The following is a 27,653-nucleotide window of genomic DNA, read 5'->3' on the forward strand; positions in this document are numbered from 1 at the left end:
AAAGACACCTATTTCTTAAGAGCTCACCACAGAAGATCACATTGGCTTAACCAGTTCAGTAGTGCACAAAAAGGCAGTCTTATCATAGGTTGCTGGTGTTTTTTTTTTGTACTACATTATCAAAAAATTCTCATCGCATCTTCAAAATCCAACTGCTATAAAGGAAACCAAATCACCTCATGACTTAGAACAAAGTAGAGACATCTGCATCTATCATGAAATTGCCACTTTTAATAGGAAAATATGATTCTTGATACAGAATCAAGTTGTTTTCAATTTCCTTTGCTTTTATAAGAGGAACATTATAAGCTGTACTAGAGTATGTTAGTAACTCCAGTAATTCTCAAAGAATAGTTACATTTCTTCAAAATCTATTCAGAAAACTATGTCCCTGCACCTTTAAAATTTTACCTTTTTAAATGAGCTGAAAACTAAACTATACAGATACTTCAGGGGTATTCACTCTCTACTCAAACTTTTCAGAAAAACTGTTTCTAAAAATTAACAATGCAACTAGGCTTTCAGAGGACATGGTAGATCAAATTAACATGTTTTCATGTTGACTTGTTTTATAGGTCTTCTGAAATCCCTGCCCCTTTTTTCAACCCAAACTTCCTGATATAAATTCTTCTAAGTGTTTAAATATGTGCCATCTTAAAAGGAGGAAAGTTGGTATTATTGTAAATGCACTTCTTTTTTTCTGTGACACAATTAAAACCCAGTGTTATGTAAATTGGACTTAAAATAATCCCTGGTCTGAATTAGACTTTAAATCATACTATATTTGGTATGCTGCCTGTGTCAAGATTCTCTCTCTCCCTCTCTCTCTCACCAAGACACACACACACACACACACATACACAGACACACATACACAGAGCTGCCGAGCAGAAATACACATACACCAAAGTTTCCATACTCGTCCCAAAACCAGGAACTTATACTTTCACTTTCCCTTTCTCTTACTGCTGCCGCTTCACTGCAAACCTTAATCGTCTCCTTCCGAGAGCTTGAAAAAGGAATTGGACCACACTTACCGGTCACTTACCAAGCGCTTGCCCTGATTGCTTGAAGGTTCTGGAACTCTATCCTTGAACCTGCTCTTTAACGAGACAGGTTCCCCGTACGGGCCACCAATTGTGACGCCCCGAGCTCCCGACCAGCGGGAAGAAAGACATGTACAACAGTTCCTTATTTTCAACTGAGGAAACTCAAATGGCTGAGAAGCACCTTAAGAAATGCTCAACATCCTTAGTCATCAGGGAAATGCAAATCAAACCACCCTGAGATACCACCTCACACCAGTCAGAATGGCTAAGATCAAAAACTGAGGTGATAGTAGATGCTGGCAAGGATGTGGAGAAAGAGGAACACTCCTCCATTGTTGGTGGAATTGCAAGCTGGAAATCAGTCTGGTGGTTCCTCAGAAAATTGGACATAGCATTACCTGAGGACCCAGATATACCACTCCTTGGCATATACCCAGAAGATGCTCCAACATATAACAAGGACACATGTTCCACTATGTTCATAGCAGCCTTATTTATAATAGCCAGAAGCTGGAAAGAACCCAGATGTCCTTCAACAGAGGAATGGATACAAAAAATGTGATACATTTACATAATGGAGTATTACTCAGCTATTAAAAACAATGAATTCAAGAAATTCTTAGAGCTGGGCAGTGGTGGCGCACGTCTTTAATCCCAGCACTTGGGAGGCAGGCGAATTTCTGAGTTCGAGGCCAGCCTGGTCTACAGAGTGAGTTCCAGGATAGCCAGGGCTACACAGAGAAACCCTGTCTCGAAAAACCAAAAAAAAAAAAAAAAAAAAAAAAAAAAAAAAAAAGAAAAGAAATTCTTAGGTAAATGGATGGAACTAGAAAATATCATCCTGAGTGTGGTAACCCAATCACAAAAGAACACACATGGTATTTACTCACTGATAAATGGATATTAGCCCAAAAGCTTGAAATAGCCAAGATTCAACTCACAGACCACATGAAGCTCATGAAGAAGGAAGACCAAGTGTGGATGCCTCGGTCTACTTGGAAAGTCAGTTGGACGGTGTTTTGCTGGGGCAAATAGGTGAAGGAACACTTCATTAAAGCAGGCACAGGTGTGAAAGGCTAAGGCCGACAGATTCATGAAGGAAAGTTACACTGAAGCAGACACAGGAGAGAGGATGTTCTGCTAAAGAGAGCACATGAAAGGACGTGATGAACGAGACTTTACTAATGACACACATGAATTGATCTGCCTTACATTGCATAGTTGAGCTGCATTTGTTGGGACTCCATAGAGAAAAATGCACCAAAAACCTTCCAGCTGGTGTACTACAGTTTCTTGCTCTAAGACCAGTGCTGAAACAAGAGCCGTGCTGAGGCAAGGCACATGGAGGACAGGTGATGTTTGGAGGGTATAAATAGGACTCAACAGACAGCAACTGAGAGAGAGCTTGGCTTGTTGGCACATGTGCAAAGCTTGTGAGTCTCAGTGATCTTTATTTACCTGAGAGAGACACAGCCTAGAACTTCTCCTGGCGTCTCTCTGGGTCCTTCCTGCTGACTAAAGCTGAGGCTGAGGCCTGGCTCTCTGCTAGGTCGTATTATGGCTGTTGCTTACCTGACTCTACCGAACTGGACTGCTGGTATATCTGTGAAGGGTTTGCAAGTGGATCAAGCTGCCACTGCCTGCTAACCTCTGAACTGAACTGCTGATTTCCAGATAACACAGACAGGAGTTGCTCCAAAGAACCTTTCTAAAAAGGTCCACTCCCCCACCCCTGTATCTTTTCTTTTCCACTACCTCTGGTGGGTGGTGGGCTACAAGGAAGGTTAAAGCATTTAAGAACCATCATGAAAAGTAAGGTTTGAAGAACTTAAAGTTACATGCAAGTAACAGTTGAAGCTAATCACGAGGCTGTCCTAGTATAAAGAAAGAACATTTCATCATTTAGAAATCTGAGACAGAATGTAAACAGCTCAGGTAATTCAGAGGCTATGTGTACTAGCCAATGTTGGCTAATGTACTTGTGGTAACAAGTGACTCAAAATATTAATTATCGACAACCTCCAATGATTCTTTCTTAGGCATTCTTATTTCCATTGCTAGATGTACCAGAATTCTGGATGAAAACAGACCCAAAACTCCTTCCACACACAGCTAGTTTTAGAGCAGAAGATAAAAAGAATAGGTAGCCAATGGGTAGTTTTGAGGTGTCTACTCAGAAATGGCAAAGGTTGCCTACGGCCACCTTACATTGGCCAAATCAGGTCAGGTGGCCGTCACGCTCAATGCACCAGGAGGAACAGATAATATATCTACAGAAAAGGGCATTCCAGGAAGAAACAGCAAATATCTTAAAGAGAAATATAATCGGCCAGATAAGTGTAGGGCCAGTTATGCGTTATATTATCTCTAAAGCTAGAGTGTGTAAACCAGTACAAAGGCCCTGGTCTTACAATGAAGAAAAGGAAAACTAACCCCATGTGCCATCTCTGTTTTCATTGGATACTTTCAATCAGTGTCTCAACATACACCAACAATGTGAGCTACCCCATCCAGGGAAACCTCTGTATTAGACACAATGCTATCTTCTCCATGAAAGTGTGGATATGAGACATCCCCAGTAGAATATCTTATCAAAAACCATAGCTTTCAGTTACTAACATCTTTAAACAAATAATCAAACAAACAAAATCTAGTATTCCAATAGGTGTTCTTTAAAAAGCCCTGGGAATTCTATGCAAATATCTTTAATATTATGCTAACTAGTTACAGGTTGTTGAAATTTAATAGTATTAATGGAGAGCTCAGATGAGGTGAATCTAAAAAGCCGGTTCTTCCAGGTAGGTGAGAGTTCCAGAAAAGATTTTACTTTTAAATCCTTTTCATTACTCTGTTTGGAATTAGGCAATTCCCGTAAATTAACGCAGTGCACCTTTGTTTCCCCATTTATGGGAAACTTGACTTTGAAATTCACAAATAACTCTGTAGTTATAAACAGGCACAAAACCCACTGGAGTCTCCCGTTGACATCATTGGAGCTGGGAGTCTGCTTTTTCCCCCTCCACTCAAGGACCTCCCCACACTTCTTCATCCTAGCTCCATGATGCTTTGAGTGTTTCTGCTGCAGTTTCTTGGTCTTGTTCCAAATTCTCAGTCTCTCAGGCAAAGTTTCCCTGGGTTTTCCTTCTAGATCTCTCTTCAGTAATGTGGTCCTCCAACATCTGCCCCTGATGCTCGAAGGTTGCTCTCTGCCTTTGCCATAGTGAGGGAATCCACTCTCTGGCCTTCTTCCACAGCTGGATCTGTCTCCTACTCCTTGTTGCTCCTGAGCTACGTGGCCATATTCCAAGGTCACCTTCATCTGATGCCATACTTTACCTCAGTGTTTCCCAAACACAATTCTTCATTTTCCTGTTACCATGGTTTTACTAACAAACTATGCCTCTTAAAGAAAAGAATGGTCATTATCTCTAGTCCCTCCATGTCTGTCCTTCCTAATAGACAACATATGTCCATGTCCAGTAGCCTGTGTGATCTTGAAAACATGGGAGCTGACACTGTCTTTTCCATCTCTACACACAGTACACAGGTTACAAGGACAGTGTGCTACCCACTTCTTAGCTGTGGCCTAGCTGAGTTAGTGCACATCTAGCCAGGTATGGTGATGAACCACCTCTAATTTCAGTTCTTGGCAGGAGTATGGTTGAATGAAAATAGTCTTATAGCTTTGAATGTCTGGTCACTGGGAAGTGGCACTATTAGCAAGTGTATAACTGGAGCTTTGGGGTTTCAAAACCCAAGCCAAGCTCCGTCTTTCTGCTGCCTGTGGATTCAGATGTAGAACTCTCAGCTACCATGTTGGCCTGCACGCCACCATGCTCTCTACCATAGACAATGGACTGGGTCTCTGACACTGTAAGTCAACCCCAATTAAATGCTTTTCTTTATAAGAGTTGCTGTGGTCATAGTGTCTCTTCAAAGCAGTGAAACAATGACTAAGTCAGAAGGCAGGATTGAGGTCAGCCTGAGGTTACAGAATGAAACCTTGTCTTAGGAAGAATATCAGTCAATTTCTCTGTGCCTCAGTTTCTTCATCTCTTAAGAAATAAGCCACTCACCCACCAGAACTTGATCAGTTCCTATTGCTCGATATACCACCTATGATGGTGACAGAACATGGATAAAGTTGATATTGACCAGAAATCTTTTCCCCTGCTGGCTAGCCAGCTGCCAGAGTTGGGAGTTGAGAGGAAGGGGGTCATGTGCCTTCCCCAGCTGTGAACACTGGGTGCTGAAATAAAGACTGGTGTGGCAAGATATGTCTACAGGTGTAATAGCTGCCTGAATCTTACAGAGGTACCAATTGGTCTCTGATTGAATTTTAGACACACTGTGTGAAAGAAAACACAACCCACGGTTGGGGAGCTCAGAGGTCCCAGGAGCAAAACTACTTCTATTATTCTGGTAAATGGACAGAGCATTGAACTGCTCTCTGCATCCTTATCTCTGTATCCACAGATTAGAGCATCCCTTAGACCTCATTAGAGGAGTTTCTTTGTTCACCAGATAGTAGTTAATGCAGAAACTTACAGCTGGTTAAAGTGTAGAGAAGAAGTGTTAGTGGATGCTCGGCCATAAGTGGAATATCTACATCACATCCCTTCCCCAAGGCTCAGCGCCTTGGAGGAAGCTGGGTAGAAAGATGCTATGAAACAGGTATCAGAGAAGATCAGAGCAATAACAATGTCTTCTTCACAGGACAGGACACTCCACCCATGGACATACACAGCAACTCCCATTGCCTGCACATGATCAAGACAGTCAGTGTAAGGAAGAGGAAGGGGTTTAATGAGCCTCAAATCCTAACTGGTAAAGCTATGGACAGCTAATAGCTTCTGGGTGAGGGAGAAGACATTTTTATTTAAGGGTATGGCTCCTGATAGGTTGAGCAAGATCCAGTGGCTGTTCCTATCCCCAGGAGCTTGTGGGCAGCACAAATTACAGTTGATGAAGTTGATGGGTTATTTAAAAGGAAGCCATGAAGATACAAAGCTGTAGGTTGGTAGGGAGGCACAGTATAGAGGGAAGAGTCAAAGAACGAAAGTAATCTAAATGCAGTCTATTAAATTCTCAAAGAGTTAATAAAAACCTTAAAAGAAACACTACACTATTTCCCTCATGGGGTCATTGACAGGATTGCTTTGGTGAACATATATGGGATGTTCATACATATACCTGTATGTGTGCAGTCCATGGTAGTTTTTAATATTGTAACAATGTTTTGGCTCATTCAGCCATCCTGGTCTCTTTATCCTGCCGTTAGATTTGTCATCCTAAGAAACAAACCGTGTTATGTCACTACTTGGCTTCTGCTAGGTTTCTACCATGTAAAGACAAAAGTTCAAGGTTTTGAAAGGAGTCTTTAAGATCCTCTAACATTCTACTCACAGACCACCTCTGGTTTATATCTAACTGCCTATTCATTACACATCAAATCTATCCCCTGGCCTACGATCAGATTTCTTACTGTATCCAGCTACTGTATACCCTGCCCTTGTACTCTGCCTCCGTACTTATTATGTCTCTTTTAGTCTGCTTTCTTGAGGCATGCTGCTATAACAACGATCCTCTCCTCTCATGTGGCTTCAACAGTGTGGGTTTAGCTCCTACTGTATTATTTACACATTTCCTGCAGGCTTGCCTTAGCTGTACTTCAGTCTTTATTCTCAGAGTAAAACTGAGCCACCTCTTTCTGAAATGGATTTCTCCCTTAACAGAGAGAAAGAGTAGCATTGGAACACCTCCATAGACTTTAAGGTTTTGCTTGGAAGTGCACAAAACTCTCTTAAGCAATATTTTATTGTCCTAGGCTAGTCAACAGGCCCGACCTTGGCTTTGATTAGGGGTGGGAAATCTAAACCTATCACAGAGATGCAGAAGAAATAATTAGCAATAATAATATAATAATCCTCTCAAGTTCCCCATGTTTGAAATGCCACTGTATCTCCCTCCTGCTGCTTCGTTCCCACTAGGTTTTCCTGTTGCCAGCAAGCACAGTCATTTCACTTGTCTGTGTTTGCTCAGGGTTCTGGCCCCACTTCTAATAAAGTGCTTATCACGCTCTGCTAAGAGTATCTGTTTACATCTCTCTTGTGGGCAAGTATCACTTCTTGGTTTCCCTCGTCCCAGTTCCAAGCATCTCAGAACATGTTGACAGAATGCATGAATAAAGCGGATTGTTACTTTATCAGCCAAGGCTGGAAACACTTTTCTGTATGAGCAAACGTTTGTGACATTGTTCATCTTTATTCGGACAGTCAAAGATATAAAGGCCAGAAGGGAAGGCAGTTACTTCTTTTTCTCCACTCCAGCAGACATACGTGTCGTTTTCATATTTTCCCTTCAGTCTGTTGCTATGTACCAAGAGCAAACACCTTGAAAAGGTACTGTTTATGCATATAGCCGCAGGCTATAAGTATACATTCTTCAAATGAAGACAGATCATGTCTTACAACGTTTGTTAAAACTTGGAAATAAATCAGAGGATTTATAAAACAGAGAAGACCATAAAAATTATCTCAATGAATCACCAGTGCCTTGTTTTGGAAACTGTTTCCCCCGCCCCTTTGAAAATACTACAGGAAGTTGCTGAGGCACTCAGTCTACTGCAAACTCATCATCTCCAGCAGGTCCTCATCCGGACTGCCTCTATTCAGTCCCTGTTACTCTTCCCTAAATTGTGCTCCAAGGCTACCTTTTATATAAAAAATCTTTGTAGTAGATGTTATCTCTTGTCCTTTTGTAATGGTCTTCCAACAGAGTACAAGTCCCTTCCAACAGACAATCCCAGATTTATGATTACTTGTCTAATAAGCTTTTGGCTTTATGACGATGTAAAAGCAATAAGTATTCTGGAGTAATCACATTCCAAATTTTGAACTTTGATCCCCTTCCCCCCGCCCAGAGGAGAAATATCCAGCATGGTACTATGACAGTGCAGGGCAGTGGCAGTGAACCATAGCTTCCAAGTCCCAACGGATCACAGGGTCAACAGCAGCGGTTCTGCGCATGCTATGTAGTTAATGCATGATGTTGGAGAATTGTGTATATTTTCATCTTAATGTGCACTTATAAGGACATAACCCCATTGTGTGCCGAGAATCACCTGTATTTGTTTATGTGTCTGTTTCTTCTTAATGGAACTTGAGTCCTCTGACACTATGTACTTTATAATCTAATTGCTTTACTTGGAGCTTGTGGCAAGCATTGAAGTAACATTTTCAATGAATGTTTAATATATCAACCTGCTGTTAAACTGAAGTCAAAACTTTGCTGCTGGTAAATTTTGTAGTCTGTAGTATAATTTTAAGCATATTTTGATCTGATACAATGGATGCTAACTTTCCATGAGTTGTAGAAAGTGGATTGCTTCTAGCAGACTCAGTATGTAAATTTCAATAGTCAAATATAAATTTCATACAAGAGTTTTTGGAAGCAAACCAGTTCTCACAAAGACTTATTAAAATGTTTAGGAAAAAAAACATACCAAAAGATCATTCTGAAAAAGCAAAAATAAATAACTCAGATTGTCTTAAATTAAAAAGCTCACACACTGCTAAAGAAAAATATTAACATAGTGAAGAGACAACCTAGGGACTAGGAAAATATTTGCATACTTCATATCCAATACAAAGGTAATATTCAACATTTGTAAAGAACTTTTATAATACAAACACAGGAAAAAATCAATTAAAAATAAAAGGCAAAGGATCTGAGCAGACAGTTCTTCAAAGAAGATATATATATAAAAGTGATCACTATCATCAACATCACACTCTTTGTCAGAAAAATGCAATTTCAAACCTCTATAAGACACAAATTCACACTTGTTTGGAAGGCTACTGTCAAGTGTTAGCAAAGGCTAACACTTATGTGCACTTATGTGCAAAAGAAGAAAAGGAAGTACTAAGAACAATGGGTATAGGTGGGGGTGCTCGTTGGTACAGCCATCATGTAAATTAGTGGGTGATTCCTAAAGAAATTAAAATAGGGGTCCAGCAATGCCCCTTATGTATGTATGGTGATCAAATTATGGCAAGATCTGCATTCTTGTGCTCCTTACAATGTAGTTCATAATCGCCAAGACAGATGAACAACCAGCATACCCACCAATAGGAAAATATAAAGCAACTATGACCTATAGAAATGACATTCAGCCTTTAAAGAGGAGACTCTGTCATTTACAATGGCATGGATGGACCTGAATGACATTCTGTTAAATGAAGCATATAAAACCAGAGATAAAATATCCCACACTCTCACTTATTCATGGAGTTTGAGGAATGAGTAGTGCACACTGAAGTTAACACCACTAGGAGTGGAATTAGGGAAGAGGTGGGAGGTGCTGGGGAAACAGGTCAATGGACACAATGGAGCAGATATACAATATGATAACTGCTGTTAATAAATCATACTATGAAGAAGAACTGTAGATGATGAATGTGCTAAGTTTGTTTCATTGAAGCAACCATCTATATATATGGCCATTATATATATGGCATAACATCATGTTGCAAACCTCAAACATAAATAATAAAATTTATTTTAAAAGAAGAAACAAATACCTTTAAGAGGAACATGTTTTTCCAGGACAGACACAATGGTGCATTATCTGTCGTTCCAGAACTCTGTTGGTAGAGGCTAGAAGATCGGGAGCTCAAGATGCCCTCAACCACATAGTAGGAAGCTGGCCTGACTGGAATTTTGTCTCAACAAACAAACAAACAAACAAACAAACACCAGTCAAAACCCAACAGCAAGAAACATCCGCAACATCTCATAAATACTAGAGGTCAAAGGAAAAGTTAGAAAACATTTACATTTTCTTATTGTTGGTGCAGAAAAGCAAACGTGTCACTCAGATCTACAGCTCCAGGAGAATTTTAAGTTATATATCTTACAGAAACTATTCCACATGCTGATGTAACCAGAATTGTCTAAAAGAAAGGAAGCCAAGTGCAAATGGCTTTATTTAATTATCTCAAGAAGGAAAAGTCCAGTTGGTAACTGCTACATGTTATGTAAGAGATCATGAGTGTCAGAGACAGAAAGGGTGAAAGAGGTTGGAATTAAAATAAACCTTCTCAGAGCCCTGGATCACATCAGGGACATGGCCAGAATAAACAAGGCTACTGACTTTTGCCAGGGTCATGTTTGAAGGTTGTTTTTTATCATAGCCTTTACTTAAAATTCATAGTTTAAGCACATAAGGACTCCAAACAGTCAATGTGCTTCCCATTAGGGGCAGAAGAAGAAATGCCATGGTGACCCCTGAAAATGGATGTGGATTTTCAGATCCTGTTCCAACTTGGTAGACAGGTTCTGTGCCAACATAGACAGGAAGGCCTGGGTCATTCCAAAGAACAGGGACATGGTCACACAGACGGTCACTCAATCACTCTTATCCTTCTGCATCTAGTTGGCCTTACAATGGCTGTCTACCTGATTCAACATAGCAACACAGTTCCCATGAGATCTCTACCTAGCGGATCCATTGTGGATTAGAAGTCCCCAGGAGAGCCTGTTAATTCTCTTATTCATCTAGTCTCTACCAAGATAGCAAGTTTGATTCATTCAGTTCAACCAGCCCTTTATTAAACCTCCCATCTGCAAACAGGAGAGTATGGTTGTACCAAGCACCAAGGCAGATATAGCCTCACTGTTGAGTATATGTCCAACATAACTCCCCTTTCCTCACCAAGCAGCTAAATATTCACTTTGTCACCCACAATGACTATAGATATGTGTCCAATGGCTCTGGCATAAGCCTTTTACTTTCTGTCTTAATGAGGCAGGATCATCTGGAGCAAGTATCTGGAAGCAAACTGCAAGACTGGACACTGTGGAAGGCACAGCAGAGAGCTAGGCTTAACCAAGATCTATAACAATGCTTGCAACCATCTTTCCCTTTCCATACTATGTCAAAGACAGTCTCTGCTTGCTGAAGCCATAGCTATTTGTGTCTTCTATCATCAAACATATCCCCTTCTTATCTAAATCTGCCGATGGAGGCTTCATCAGGCCAAGGTTGTGGGCTACCAGAGTAAATGAATACTAGTTTGAAAGAGATTGAAGGAATTCACGTTTTCTTGTCATTTTAAAATGCCCTCTAATTAGCCACCTCTCACACAGTTTCTGGTGAGGCTCAGAAAATGGAATTCGGAACTTTCATTTTAAGACATCAGTGTGCATGCAAGGACACACCAACATTATAACTTCATTCCTTTGAACTACAAAAGTTCTTCCAACACTAGGAAGTTTTGCCAGTTATCCTACCTAGGTTAGATTTTCAGTAAAGTTTATAATGTAAGAGAATGTTCAGTTGAGAAAAAAAAAATCACGTTGGTTTACAATATTTTGCAGGGCATGGCAGCATAGACCTGCAATCCCAGCTACCCAGAAGGCCTGAAAGATCAAGGAGGACTGAAGGGGCAAGGATGCCCTCACTGGGCACTTGTTATACACTTGTAATTCCAGAGGTAGGTGGGTCTCTAAGTTCAAGGCCAGCCTGGTCTGTAGAATGAGTCCCGGGATAGCCATAGGCTGCTTAGTGACACCCTATTTAGAAAATCAAAAACAAAACAAACAAATAGTTCAAGGCCAGTCTACTCAAACTACAAACCCCTGTCTAAGAAAATAAGAGAGGGTCAGGGATATGGCTTAGTGCTTACCAGCATGCAATGAAGTCCTAGGTTCAATTTCACAGCTATAAAAAAAAAATAATGACATAAGATAGACTTTATTGCACCAAGATTTGTATAACCAAGATTGGCTCCCCTTATGAAAATTCTACCCTAGAATTCTAGTTGTAGGCTACTTGCCCCCTAGTTACTCAGGTAGAAGATTTAAATAAGACATTCAAGTGGGTTTCATGATTACACTTTGCAAGTTGAACTTTATGTGATATCTTCTGTAATCACTTTCTAAGTGCTATCATGCGCGACCCTATAGACATAGCCCATACTTGAGTTAAAAAAACAAAAACTTTCCCAAGTGGTACCATCTGACTGATGGATGGGTTATGAATGCTTGCTCCTGGAGCACATCCAGGCCCCAGGCTCCTGCAAACATGCAATTACACCAGGCCCATTACATCAAAGCTGTGTTCTGTGCTGAGTCCAATTTTAGACTGGGTATGTTGTTTTATCTCCTCCTACATCAAAAATGCAAATAGTTCAGAAGAATTGGGTACAAAAGGCAGTGCATTAATCTTCCTTTAACTTTCTCACTTAGAAATATGCCCACCAAGTATTATAGAAAGGGAACACATTCATCACGCAAACATTTGTACCATTGGCAACAGCCAGTAAGGACTGAGTTATTTCTGAGCACTGTGTACACAGGATCTCTGTTAGTCTTCACTAGTCTATGAGCTTGGATATTAGAGCCTGGTGCGAGAATCTCAAACATTTAGAGATTTCTAGGATCATCCAAAAGCCAGGCTCTGGGAATGTAGTCACAAAACCCTAGACTTCATGATTCCCAGTGAAGCCCAGCTTCTACTTACAGATATTGAAGTCACACAAAGTCTGATGGAATACTGTGTCATTATAACACAGTAAGAGTTATTAAAGAGAACTGAAGTACATAGAGGAGGCCCTGGCCTAGATAAGAATGGAAGAAAAGGCCAAAGGGAAAGATGCTAATGTCTGCTATTGAGAGCTTTAGAGGGGAATCTGGAGCCTGAAGTGGCCACCTCCTTTAGCCAGGCGGGACTTCCAGTTGACAGAGTGGAACATCAACCTATCCACAAAACCTTCTACCCAAAATTTGCCCCGCCTACACGATATGCAGGGATAAAGATGGAACACAGGTGGAGGGAACCGCCAATCAATGACTGGCCCAACTTGAAAACTGCCCCATGGAAGAAAGCCAACGCCTGACACTACTAATGATACTCTGCTATGCTTGCATAACTGCCTCCTGAGAGGCTTTTTCCAGCAGCAGATGGGAATGGATACAGCGACCCACAGCTTAAACATCAGGCAGAGCCTGGGAGCCTGTGGAAGAGTGAGAAATAGAATTGAGCGAGCTGGAGGAGTCGAGGACACCATAAGAAGACCTACAGAGTCAACTAACCTGGGCCCATTGAGGCCTCACAGAGACCAAAATATCAACCAAAGAGCGTGCATATAGACTGACCCCTACACATATATAGCAGATGTGCAGCTTGGTCTTCGTGTGGGTCCCCTAACAGTTGGAGCAGGGGCTGTCTCTGACTCTGTTGCCTGCCTTTGGATTCTTTTCCCCTAGCTGGACTGACTGCTTGGATCTCAGTGGGAGAGGATGCACTTAGTCCTACTTCAACTTGATGTCCCAGGGCAGGCAGGCTGGTACCCAAGGGGGGCTTCCCCTTCTCCTCAGAGTGGGTAATTGGGAGAGGGATGTGTGAGGCTGGGGCTGGGAGATGAGGATGGGTAAATCACCATAACCAGGATGTAAAGTGAATGAATGAATGAATGAATGAATGAATAAATAAATAAATAATGGGGGGTGGAGAAGAGTTAGAAAGGCAAGAACTAAGAAGCCCACACAGCTGATACATTGCTTGCTAGGCAAGAAACTAAGTTCATCCACACACATCCACACAAATACAAACACACACACACACACACACACACACACACACACATACACATATCTACACACATCCACACACATCTATAGACATCCAGACATCCACACACATATACACATCCATACACATCCACAAACATCCATACAAACACATATCCACTTTACAAATACCACACTCGCACCCAAAGAGCTCTCAAGCAAAGAAGACTTGGTACTGTGGACCTAGTGAAAATCCTCCCAGGAGGAGGAGGAGTGAGACTGGAGATCATGGTGTCAGGTGACTCCTCTGAAGGGCTGAATCAAGAGCTATTGTCTATAGCTAAGAGAAGCAATGGGGAATAAGACTTGTGAGAGAAGAACAGACTAGGCTCTGGGCTTTATCTTAAAGACAAAGCAAAGCCATTAAGGTTGATGGTGGCAGTGAGTATGTGGGAAGAAAAGAATACCCAGAGGTTTTGAGAAATTTAATCATGAGAAATTAAGTAACTTTACCTGAAAACACTTTAAAGTGACTGACATTTTAAACATAGGAGCTTGATTCTTTCCTGCCATTTTTTCTCTTAATCCACAGACTTACACCATCTTCTAGTCTGAGCAACTTCATGCCCCCAGCCTCTTTCTCACTACCAGATCCACCGAAGGACCAGACCAAAGATTGTGTACCCACACTAGGGTTTCCAGGAATCCTGCTCTTTTGTAGTAGCTATGGTAGAACTGGAATCTGTTCCCTCCTCTGTGTGTGTGTGTGCGTGTGTGTGTGTGTGTGTGTGTGTGTGTGTGTGTGTACAGGTGCACACCTACTTATGGGGGCCAGAATGTTGAATATTTTTCTGTTTAGCTTCCTCTCTCCCTCCCTCCCTCCCTTCCTCCCTCCCTTCCACTCTTTCTTCCTTTCTTTCTGCCATGGAAATTTAACCCTACGCATTCAGCAAGACTCTCTAGCCAGGACACTCCAGGAATCTTTCTGCTTCCACCTCCCCAGTGCTAGGATTCTAGGGTCACATAGTTTTTATGTGAGTGTTGGGGATTCAAACTCAGGTCCTCATGGTTGTGTGGCCAGCACATCAGTGACCAAGCCATCTCCCCATCTGAGGAAATCTGTTTTTCCTGACCCATTTCCACACCCAGGGCTCGTTTTACTTTTCATCTAAAGCAGTATTGCGTACAAGTGACTTTTTTTTTTGCAAGTGGAGGTTGCAGGCAAAGCTTTCCTACTAAGAAATCCCCATTGCCCACTTGAGTGCTGGCAGTGTTAACCAGATGTCAGCATCTGAGTACAGATGAGTAGACTGAGGTTCTGAGGAAAAAGACACTAGTCCAAAGTGACCCAGGTACAAAGTTCTAGGCTGGAAGGCAAGCGTCTGTTCCCTGAAAGGAAAATTGTCAAGGCTTCCCAGTTACGCAGTTTCCTCTAGTTGGGTTCCCGCTCCCAGAAAAAAGAGATTGTAAACAGACTGAGAAAGGGAAAGCACTGGGAGGAAACACCCTTAACACAGAGACAGCTTCTCTTGGTGTGATATATAGGACTACACCATCATTCCGTAGGGTTTAAACATCCTGGTAATTGATAGACACCATTGTACATGGTGGTGGCTTCAACCAGACATAGAAGTTTTGACCATAGTCAACCCATGTCCTCTCATCTGCTATGTCTCTCTCTCTCTCTCTCTCTCTCTCTCTCTCTCTCTCTCTCTCTCTCTCTTCCCACACCCAGTCTCAGTATTTATATAAAACCTGGGCTCTGTAAATGAGAGAAGCTGTGGTCTTTGTCTTTCTGAACATGGCTTATTTCACCCAACAGGATCCGTTCCATCCGATTTCCTATAGATAACAAGTATCATCCTTCTTTCACAGCTGAGTTGTACTTATATACCACATTTTTTTCCATCTTTGCTAACTTGCCCAGTGTTAACAGGGCCATGGGGAACATGGATGTGTAGGTATCACTAACATTCTGACCTAGATTTCCTTGGGTATATTCCCGGGAGTGGTTACCTACCTCACTATTAAAAAGCCCCATAAAAGTCAATGTTTCAGCAAGAGAAAAGACATATTTCAGTTCCAAGTAAATCCCATTTCTCTCCTCTACTTTTTTTTTTTTCAATACGTTTTCTACATCTGGTCAGAGCTTTTATTAAGATATCTAAATTTTACTTGGATTTAAAAAAAAACTATAAAAAACAAATATAGCAGAAGATTTAAATTCTAATGTGACTTTAGTTCCTTTGGATAACAATTATTATATTTATATATTCTGTGTGTTTGTTGCAAAAGGGTTGTGCCCTGGTGCATGTGTGGACACCAGAGGACAACTTTTGGGAGTTGGTTCTTTCCTTCCACCATGCAAGACCTGTGAATCAAATTCTGGTTATCAGAATTGTTAGAGATAGCTACACACCCATGTTCCCTGTGGCTCTGTTAACAGTTGGCAACTTAAGGAATTAGCCTAGATAAAATAATGTAGCATATATATGCACAACTCAGCTGTGAAGAATGATTATTTGCCATTTACAGAAAAATGAATGGAACTGGTCCTGTTAGGTAAACTAGGCCATGTACAGGAAAACAAACACCATATTTTCTCTCATAAAATCATAGATTTTATGTATATAAATAAAATCATCATCAGTAAAGACAGCAAAAGCCTTCACCTGCTAAGCCATCTTGACAGTCTGGATCTTGTCTTTACAATGCTCAGGAAAGAGATGCTCCCAACAGGACAAAAGGCACATTGAAATCTGTCACACAGTTTTGATGGTTTCCCTTAGAACTAGAAAGCATTGCTTTAAACCACACTGGAAAGTGCTCTGATCTTTCTGTTTGCTTTCAGGTCTTCTAACTACTGTTTCTAATTCATCTGTATGGTCTATCCACAGGATAGAATAACTTTTATCAAATTATGTAATAGTTTCTTACATGTTTATATTTCTTGATAGGTATTATCTGTTATCACAGAATGTCTCCTTGAACTTGATCTCAGTTTTGGAAATTGTATGTGTTGGAATATTGACTCTTTAACTGCACTTTTAACTTTTCCTCTCATCTTTATTTTAGAAGCTAGCTTTTAATCCTATTAGATAATGTTTAAACAAGAAATAGCAATGCATATAATCATATTTCAAAGAACTATGGACATAGTGCCAGTCCCTTAACTGTAAAACACAATTAAATGGGTTAAAGTAATTCAGCATGTTGATGATAATTTAATTTTACAACACTCAGTTCTCAAATAAATGACAAATTATTCTACTTCAACAGGCAAAAAAAAAAAAAAATCTATTCCTGAAAATGCTATAAAATTCAAGTCTGGTGTCATTAAATTTTAAAAAGTGAGGCCAGGGTTAAGGATAAGATTTCACAACCTAATTCCATTAAACAATGGTGTATGGCAAACACTTCAGTAGAATAGCAGCTCTATAAAACTTAATTCACAAGTTAAAGTAGGCATATCAAAGGGTCAGAAGGCAAAAGAGAGAAAAGGGAAGAGAAGAGTAGACTCTTAGCAAGAGATAGAGGTCCTCTTTTGCTGCATCTGCTGGTGAAAGGTAGACCCATCAGTCCATAAGGGAGTCTGCAAAGAGAAGAAAAGGTCCCATGCTAAATCTCTTAGGTTAATCTGGAAACGGAGAATGACAGTTTTGAGAACAGGTATTTCAGTGCCCTTTCTCCGTGCTGTGACAAAACACCAGACAGGCACGCAATATAAGGAGAGAAGAGTTTGGGGGCAGGCACAGTAGCAAGAGCTTAAGGCCACATCACACCTGCAGTCAGGAAGCAGGGAGAGACAATACTGATGCTCAGCTGCTCTCCCTCATCTCCCCTCCTCTCTCCTTTATTCTCTCCTCCCCTCTTCTCCCTCTGCCCTCCTCTGTCCAGGACTACAGCTGGGGCAGTGCCACCTTGATATAGGATGTCTTCCCTCCTCTGTTAAACTTCTCTAGAAATGATACACCAAGAAGATTGTTTCCTAGGTGATTCAAATGTAAACCTAGTTAACGATGAAGTTTACCTATCATGGTACAAATGAAAAAAACTAGCACTTGTGACAGTTTACCAATTCTTTTAACTGGTCCTTTTCATCAAATTCTCACAAGCCCAGAGGGTAGCCCTCATACTAATGATTTCTCAGATACTGGTAAGCTTTGGCGACAGAATTCATAAATTAACTAGAGGTGACTGTATAAATGAGATATTTAAAATTAGCCAGAATGACTTCTGATGATTTTTTTCCCCTTCCTGTTCTCAAGATAGAAGGATGGGTGCCAGACATTCATTTTCTATTAGTGAGTTCTGTACACATGAGAATGGACTGTGATACTTGGAAGCAGATCCTTCAGGGGACTTATGAACTGTGAAAGTTCAAGAAAAAGTGGCCATAGCCTGGAAAGGAGTACACAGGCAAGAGGGAAGATATGAGAAATTAACAGAGGAATGAGAAAGAAGAGAAAAACCCTTGAAATACCACATTACCCTTTCTTCCAACCCATCCTGCCTTTACAATCTCCTCCTCCCTCTCAAGATCCCCTTTCTAGTTTCATAACCTAAATACACACACATACACACGCAAACACACAGACACACACACACATGTACACACACAGGCACACACACACATGCACACACATACATTTTAATCTAGGTTCTGCTTATGAGAGAACACATGCAGTAGTTGCCTTTCTGGGTCCTGCTTATTTTTTCCAGTGGCTTCCAATTCCATGTACGACATTCCAATTCCTGCAAATGGCAAGATTTTATTTTTCCTTATGGTTGTATAAAATTCCGTCATATATATATATATCCAGTTTTCTTTATCCATTCATCTGTTGACAGATATGCAGACCAGTTGCATTTTATTATTGTGAGCAGCTTAACAGTAAACATGGATGGATGTACACTCTGTTTATGATGAGAGTCCTTTGGGTGTTTATAGCTACTCTTATGTTAACTTGACACAAGCTAGAATTATCTGAATGGAAAGAGCCTCAATTGAGAAAATGTCTCCATAAGATCTCGTTTTTTAAGGCATTTTTCTTATTTAGTGATTGATGGAGGAGGTCTCAGCACATTGCGAGTAGAATCATCCCTGGGCTGGTGGTCCTGAGTTGTGTGAGAAAGCAGGCTGAGCAAGGCTAGCAAGCACACCACGGCCTCTGTGTTAGCCCCTGCCTCCAGGTTCCAGCTTTGACTGAGTTCCTGTCCTGACTTCCTTTGGATGATCAACAGTGATGTGGAAGTGTAAACCAAATAAAGTCTTTCCTCCCCAACTAGCTTTATGGTCATGGTGTTTAATCACAGCAATAGAAACCCTAACTAAGACAGGGTATGTAACCAGGTGGGTGTAATGGTGGATCTTACCACAGTTCTCTTTTGAAGGACTCTTTTGAGAAACCTTCATTTCCCCATAATATAGATTTCAATAGTACCTACAAACATTCACATTCCTACCAACAGTTTATAAAGGGTTCCTCTGTTTCTCTACATCCTTACTGTCGTTATCTTATCTTAGTGTTGGCCCTTCCGGCTGGTGTGAGATGGAATTCCAAAGCAGTTCCCATTTGCATTTCCCTATTGCCTAAGGATATTGAATCCTTCTCAAGTATTTTTTGGCCATTAGTGCTCCTACTCTCCCTTCCACTCATACTTGTTAACTCCACATCTGACAGTGGTCAGTGTTCGGAATTCATGAAGGACTGCAAAGCTAAACAACATACAAGTCAATAAAATGGGTTAGTAGACTAATGAGATAACTTTACAGTACCACCACCACCCTCAACCCCTCCTCTGTCTACATGGAGTAGGTGGGAAACCTGTTCTGGTTTCACATTATCTTCACAATAACACTGTCCCTATTTTACACAGGGACAGGAGGAGCAAGTGGTTAAAGACAGGTCCCTTGAATCCTCCAAAGTTAGGGATCAGTTATCTCACGTTCATCTGTCATATTTTATCTGCTCTTAGGGAATCATTTGAATAAACAGTCTTAGTGGCAGTCAGAGGCACAGTCAAGGCTGTGGAATACTGTCTACTTTAGCTCAGCCCCCACTTTTCCTGTGGACAGGCTTCCTACTCCTTGCACAAGACAGAGAGCTGACAACTCACATAGGCATTCTGGCCAGAGCCAGGCAGCTTGGCCTGCGGACTCTAGTTTCTGCTTTAACCTCTCATTTGCTCTGTGGAATGGGGAGCTTGGCTCACCGACCAAGTTTATTTCCGTTCAAGGCACTGGAAATAAAAGGTTTGTGCAGATGTTTCCAGAGCAGCCTATAGACTCTTCACCAGCGTCTGTGGTCAGTGGAGCCACCAGAGTGAGGAGCCATGACTCACTCTAAACTGGAGGTTGCTGCTTCTTAAAATATTGTTTTGGTTGTAGTCTCAGGAAAGTTGCTGTGTTCCTCACCAACACTGCTAGGCAGGCGAAGGGGGTGGCGAGCGTGGGTGGGATGATGTGAACTCTTCTGTGTGGCCAAAGTTTGTTTTAACTAGTTTGGTTTAGCTTATTATTTTTAAGACTACCGTTGACCTCAGGTGAGTTTCTAAGCTACGATGTATCTGGTCAGAATTTTGCATTTTATAAATAAAATAAAATAAAGCTGAATCCTGGAGTGACTAAGTGATATGACCCCTATCAGTTAACCAGTGATGAGTGTGTTTAGAACCAATACCAGCTCTCTTGAGTGACAACACATAGCTCCTTCACTCCACTCCATGCCAAATCTTAGATTTAAAGCTTGAGTTTCGTTTGTTGTCCATTGCGTTTTCTCTTTTCTTCTCTCCTTTTTATATGGTGCCCCAGCCATCTAAGGTGAAATGGAGTAGTAGCCCGTTAACCTCTGCTTTACACCTATTACCCCCGCCTCCCAAACAGTTACATAACTCTACTGTTTCCTACTGATACGGCATAAATGTTCGCCAGACGTGAACACAAGACAAATGTAGATGAGTAACTTTAGCCTCACAAGTGAAAGAAAGTTTATAAGACACATAAGCATGTGGGTGTGACCATCTGATTAAAAGGGGGGGGGTGGGAATGGGGAGCAGTTTCATGGAAGAGTTGGGAGCAATCATGTATTTTTCTAAATAGGGAAGATTCAAGGGAGATGTAGGAAATCAAATGTGAATATTGGGAGAAAGTTTGTGATTTCTATTTCAATGGGAGATGTGACGGAATTAAACTATTAACCTTGTATTGTCCAATATAGCAGCTACATGCTACGTGAACTTTTAAATTCTAATCACTACAATGAAACAATGTAGCAGTGTATATCATACAAGTCCCATGTAGGGTGTGGCTGCTACACTGGACTGCACAGATATAGACAAGATTAAGCCTTGAAAGAAGTCAGCTAGAAGAAGCATTCAAGAAGAGTGTAAGGTAACTGTTGCCTCCCCAAAGCACATGTTAGAATCCTACCCACCAAAATGATATAGAGTTAAGAAGTGTGACCTTTGGGTGGTGGTTAAGTGAGAATCAGGGAGCACCCATGAATGGGATTAACTTCATCATAAAATAATCTCCAGAGAGCACTCTCACTCCCTTTTCTATGAGTTTTGACAGAGGGAGAAAATGGCCGTCTACGTACAAACTTGGCAACTGGTCCCTTACTAAACATTGCATCTGCCTAGTATCTTGATCTTGGACCTCCAGTCCTCAGTACAGTGAATAATGAATGATTATTGTTTAGGTCATTAACTGATGTTTTTGTTATACCAAGCATTACAGACTTGGACAGCTATGTCTAGCAAGAAAAGTTTGTACTTAGCAAAAGGAAGCAAGAGATATGGTATACTGGATTGATTCCTGGGAAGATTCTGAACTGGGCTGGTTGTTGGAATCAAGGCCTTGGCTATCTATCTGCTGTATAAACCTTTGTGTAAGGGTTTATAAGGGTTTGTTTTTGTTTTGTTGAGACAAAGTTTCTCTGTGTAGCCTTGGGTGTCCTGAAACTCACTCTGTAGATCAGATTGGCCTTGAACTCAAAGAGATCTGCCTGCCTCTGCCTCTGCCTCTCAAGTACTGAAATTTCAGGCATGTGCCACCACCATCTAGGCTTTGAGTAAATCTTTAAAAGTGATGTTTTTTTTTTGTTTTTTTTTGTTTTTTTTTTTTTTTCTGGCCAGAAGCATCCCCGAGATTAGAGCTGGTAGATGCTGCTTTTGAAAAACAGAAAGTGTCCCTTTCTGAAAACAATGGAAATAGTACACGGACTGGTGGTTGCCAGAGTCTGGGGAAGAGAGAAGAGGAAGAAAGGCATGATTAAGTGGAATATGGGGTTCTTTAGGGTATAAACTACTGCATGTGATTCAGTAGTGGTACACACCTGCCATCATACATGTATCTAAACCCACAGAAAGTAAATCACAGATGAATTCTAACATATACTGTGGCCATTATTTCTAATACCTACTATTAACTGTAATACAAATGCAAGTTATGGGTAGTTAGGGGACCTAGAGATGGGAGGGCAGACAAGGACATATGGATCTTCCTGTGCTTTTTCTTTTCCTTTTTCTTCTTTAATTTTTTGTTGTTTTTTAAAGCTAAAACTGCTCTAAGTAATCTATTAACCATACACAGCTTAACTATTTATCTTCGAATATTTTCAGACACGCAAAATGTATGCTTTTGGGTAACCAGTAGCAAGATGGCAAGATGTAGTTCTTCCGTTTCAACCTCACCGTATGATTCAGATTTGTATAAGTATTTATCATAGAAAACAAAACAGAGTAGCGTACCTTTCCCCAGGTGTCCAGAGCACACTGCTTCTCATTCACCTGGTGCGCAGAATTCACGCTGGATTGTTTCTCCCATTTCCTTCCTTCCTTGAGCTCTCTGCACTGCACAGACTATACATAGACCCTCCTACCCCATATTAACATATTAAGGGTCTCTACCCGAAAACTATCATTACAGTGACTGAGGATAAAGTAGGACAATCTCAGTGGGAGACCAAGGAATGACTAGAGAGTCTGCCTAACAACACATAACCCACAAAGAATACTGTTGTGTGGGACAAACAATGAGGACCCACAGGCAGAGCTCCCAGACGTTCAGAAGGAGCATGAATGTATAGACAGAAGCCTGAAGGCGAAGAGAGATGCAGAGACCAGCCATACCATACATACCTAGAAGGTCACATCTTTGAGTCCAAGCTCCCTGAGCTGTGATCTGGAGTTGCTAAGGGGTCTGAGCTAATCCGGATCTGTGCAGCAAAAGACCAGGATCCTGCAGGACAGGCAGATTTGGGGAGAGGATGAGAGTAAGAACTGAGGGGCAGGCTGTATATATGGCACAGTCCAGAGGCTAGAGGGAAAGAGGAGAAGAGGAACACATTCCAGCAATGACTGGAATGTATCAGCTATGCAAAACAAAACTCCTGGGAAAACCAAGCCGAGTCTTGCATTGTGGTTCAAGGAACAAGCCATGGGATAAAGAGCTTTGCCTTCCAGGCCATCGGCTAGCGCCCAGCCCAGGTTAGGAGTTAGTAATATGCCTCAGATGTCATTGTGAGAGGAACGGCTGGGGCCAGCCTAGCCTTCTAGTAATCCCAAAAAGAATCACCTGCCACAATAGGTAATATTAGCAGCCTGCTTCACAGAGCAAGTGGGAAGTGAGCTCAGAATTGTGATACCAGCTCAACCACAACCATGCAAGGGAGTCAATCCAGAAGGGCACTGAAGCAATATGGAAAATTTCTACTACTTTCTGGACAGGCCAGGGCTTCTCAAACTTGTTCTTTGACCACCTGCATGTGAGTCACTTTGGGATCTTGTTACCAGTATAGGATGCTGGGGTCTACCTTAGAGAAAGTGAGTCTGTGTCTTCAGAATGGGGTCTGGGAGCCTAAGGATCATGGGAGTCTGAGGACCATGGGAGTCTGAGGATCATGGGAGTCTGAGGATCATGAGAGTCTGAGGACCATGGAAGTCTGAGGATCATGGGAGTCTGAGGACCATGGGAGTCTGAGCACCATGGGAGCAGAACTGCTGTTTGCATCGCCATTTCTGTACTGGGGGAAGAGCATCAGTATCATGTATAGGACTTGGTCAAGCATACCTATCTTACTGTGTCCTATTGTAATTGGCCTGGCAGGAATGAAGATATTCTAAAGAGACACTCCCACCTTTCATTTTGGTTATCAGATTATTGAAACAATGGATCCCAAGAAACTGGAATCCCCCCACCCCCCAGTGCCTCCCAGGAAATCTCTTGTATAGGGAAGAGAAGTCTAAAGCCTGGGGTCAGAGGGAAAACTTTCTCAAAAAGAGACTTACAAATTGTTCGAACACCTTTCACAGGAGACAGTGGGTCAGTGGTGGGTGGGACTGCATCTCATCTGTCTCCACTTAACTATAGTAACCCTGGCCTTTGACTTTAGAGTTTCCAATTTAGTATCTAGGGTGAGGTCTGGGACCCACATTTCTGATGAGTTCCCAGGTCTTATTGTTGACCCAGGAACTGTACTTTGGGAAATACTTAATTTAGAACACTTCTCTTTACACGATAATGTCTCAAATGCTAAACTCCTACTTCTTGCTCACACGCATCATCGAGTTGGGTCCCACCCACTCTGTTTCTCAGATGACTAACAGTCATGACCTCTCTCTTACCTTGTTAGATAACCTGTCACTTTAAATGGACAATACCCGAGGGGATTTCGCTTTGTCAGGGCAGTGCTAATCACGTATATTGTTCTGGTTTTAAATGTTTACATTATATCAGCCCTGTCCTCCTAGTTGGCAGGGACAGCAATGCATGGTGTGACTTTCAGCTTCAAGAACTAAAACCAGTCCCTTCCTTTGCTTGGCCTAAGAGATAGTGTTCAAGGAGGGGAAAAAAATGCTTACGAAGAAAGAGGAACCTGTGGATATTCTGAAATTTAGAAAGTGTTATTTTGGGGAGGCCTTCTGGGACAGGATGTCCCCACATCAGCTAGAGGAAGCTGAGCTTTTGATAAACACTATTATGCCCTGCTCAGATCAAAGGGAACCATTTATTCAAGGAAGGGATGGAAGTATTTGATGAGGTCCTTCTGCAGACACCCTGTAAACAGGATAAACCCTATCAGCGAAAGCTTAACCCACAGCCAGGCCAGATCCTTGGGAACAATGAAGCAACCAGAACTGTGGGTGGCAAGGAAAAAGGGTCAGTCCTGACAAGATTTTTTTTTTTCTGCCAAGGGAATGACTGTAAACAGGATTAGTCCTAATGAGATTATCAACTCAGGACCAGCAGGCCAGAGATGGAGACTTTAATGTTCTATAAGGAAAAAGACACAGAAGTAGCTAGTGGGGTGAAAGGAAGGATTGTAATTCAAGAGGCAAGGATTTACAGGCCTAATCTCTTTCCAGCCAGGGGTGCATCTCTCCTTAGATCAGTGCTTCTCAACCTGGGAGTCATGACTCTTTTGGGTCGCATAATCAGATATTCTGCATATCAGATATTTACATCACCATTCATAACAGTAGCAAAATTACCAACCAAATAATTGTATGGCTGGTGGGGGGGGGATGTCACCACAACATGGGGAACTGTATTAAAGAATGGTTAAAGAGCCTTAGGAAGGTTGAGAACCACTGTACTAGATGAAAAGGTATAATAAATATTGCCTGATTAAAAATAGGGACCCAAGGTCTTAAAGCACTCCATAAGGGCCACTGCAAAGCCTGGACACACTTTGTTTCAACAGGGTGGGAGGGAGTTGCTGGTATCTGAAGGCACACTGCAGAGACTTTCTTTGATAGTCTAGGATTCCTCCAGCATCCCCACCCAGTCAATAGGAATAAAGAAGGAATCCAGCTAGAAAATAGTATATAGCAAGTTGGGTACCAAGCACAACAATAGGTAGGTGGGAATAGCCCAGAAGTCCTTGGGCCTCAGCGGGAAGGGGTGCTGCTATGTCGTAACTCCCAAGAAAGTAAAAATTGGAATCTAGAGTCAGGTGAGTGGAATAAAGAATATATACACTAACCACAACTACACCGAAATGGATAGTACAGTAGTTAGCTCTAATTACCAACTTGACACAACCTAGAATTACTTGAAAATAGTCTCAGTGATGATTGTCTACTGTGGGTATACGTATAAGGGACATGTCTGCAGACAGAGGCTTCTCCTGACTTCTCGGGAGGTGTCTTTGGTCAACTTTATACCCCTGGCTGTTTGCTGGTTGGGAGCCACCTTGGAATACCATGTGGCTTACTCCTGGAACATGATTCTGTCACCCTGCATAAACAACCCATTGGCTTTCTCTTGGAGAACTCTTGAGCAGGCAACAACTCAACAACTCTTAGTACATGCTGGATTCTCACAAAGTATTTGCCAAGAGCTTAAGGGAATGGATACTTCTAATCAAACCCGGTCCCTCTAGGATAGCTATTGATTCTCCCTCCTCTTTGGAAAAGAACATGGGTTTCTCGGAGAAAGAACAGGGTCTCTTTGTGTTTCCTCTCTTCTGGGTCATGAAGCTCACCCTGATTATGGCCAGATAAGAAGGAGGGGACAGACATCTCTCAGGAGCTGAGATTCCAGGAGAGCATGCTTGTCAAATGCACTGTGAACAAAGAGAAATAGCAGCAAGTGTGTTGGTGGCAAGGGCTTTGTAAATGCATTTTAAGTAACTGGTTGCCAACCTCATATTTTCTGGAACGAGATTTCCTACTGCCTTTGAACTGTAACAATTTTACACTCATCATGTGACTAGTAAGCAAGCTCCCAGAGAATCTATGCCCTGCACCTACTTGGGCTGTTGTGCCATTTAAGTTACATCTAGCACTCTGAAAACCACCTTCAATTCACACTTTCATCTTCTGTTTCCATCTAGGTATCTGTATCTCTTGGATTTTTCAGTCTTCTTGACAATGCCTTTTGGACTTCTTCCTGCCTTGTGTTCCTCTTTGAGTTCCCTCTGATTTTTGCTATTTTCTTTGCAACCCTCTCCTCCTTCTCAAATTCTACACTGACCATTTCATTTGGGATCTCAGTTATGGCTGCTAAAAGTGTTAGTATTCTGTCTAAACTCCATCTCCACAGTTACCTGGCAACAGCCAGGTATGCTCCTCCCCACAGTTACCTGGCCAGGTAGGCCTGATCCACTATAAAAGGGGCTGCTTGCCCCCTCCTCACTCTCTTACTCTCTTACTCTTAATCTCTTATTCTCTCTCTCTCTCTCTCTCTCTCTCTCTCTCTCTCTCTCTCTCTCTTTCTCTCTCTCACCCTCTTGCCTCTCTGTCCCCTCTCCCCCCCCCCCCCCAACGTGGTCATGGCCGGCCTCTACTTCTCTTCTCTCTTATCTTTCCACCTTCTTCTCCCCACCTTTGCCCTATCTCATGAATAAACCTCTTCCCCCTTGGAACCGTGTGGTCTGGAATGGTCTGTTTTGAACTGCAGTCAGACTTCTTAAAAGAACTAACAATAAGGATATACCCAAATCTAACACTCAAGACAAGAAATCCTTCCTAGGGTTGTTGGGGCTTAGTCTGTTGGGAAGGACTATATGCCAGTTTTCCCTTGGACAAAGTAACAAAAGGCTCTGGGTTGATGAGAAACGCAAACATCAGTTGGTGTGAGAGAGGTAGCGTGGGAACCTGGAAGAAAAACTGGACTCAAAAGTGAGTTATGGGCTTGTGTTCTTCCTCTCTCCAATTCATGTGTGGAAACCAAACCCCTTTAAGCAGCTGGTATTATGGACGGGATGCTTTGGGGTTTGCTAGGATTGGATGAAACCATGAGGGAAATCTCCCGATGGAACCGAAGAGAGCTTGCTTCCTCTCTCTGCCATGAACACTGAAGACACTATGAACCCTCAGAGGCAAGTCTACATCTGTCTGCCAGTGACTTGATTCTGGACTTACAACCTCCAGATGTTTAAGTCACTCTGCCCATGGTAATGTAGTTGATGTGTGTGTGTGTGTGTGTGTGTGTGTGTGTATTGCTGTATATAGCTGTGCAGGGGAGCAGAGCTAAGACCTTGTACATACTACACAAGAAATGCTACCACTGAGCTCTATGTC

The 27,653-nt window shown here is 41.8% G+C and overlaps 1 protein-coding gene across 2 annotated transcripts in view; it reads right to left on the reverse strand.

Annotated features, from left to right (window-relative positions):
• Lifr (LIF receptor subunit alpha) overlaps positions 1-22,894 on the reverse strand; it is a 113,183-nt gene extending 90,289 nt beyond the window's left edge. Inside the window, exons 1-2 of one of the 2 annotated variants that reach the window (XM_076916141.1) lie at positions 22,767-22,894; positions 11,738-11,772 (exon numbers count right to left, since the gene is read on the reverse strand). The gene's annotated coding sequence lies outside the window, so the exon portion shown is untranslated. The remainder of the gene's footprint in view (positions 1-11,737; positions 11,773-22,766) is intronic. The other variant, XM_076916140.1, reaches the window with a different exon arrangement.
• Positions 22,895-27,653: the final 4,759 nt, after the last annotated feature.

Source organism: Arvicanthis niloticus, chromosome 19 (genome assembly GCF_011762505.2).
Source record: "Arvicanthis niloticus isolate mArvNil1 chromosome 19, mArvNil1.pat.X, whole genome shotgun sequence".
Lineage (NCBI taxonomy): Eukaryota > Metazoa > Chordata > Mammalia > Rodentia > Muridae > Arvicanthis > Arvicanthis niloticus.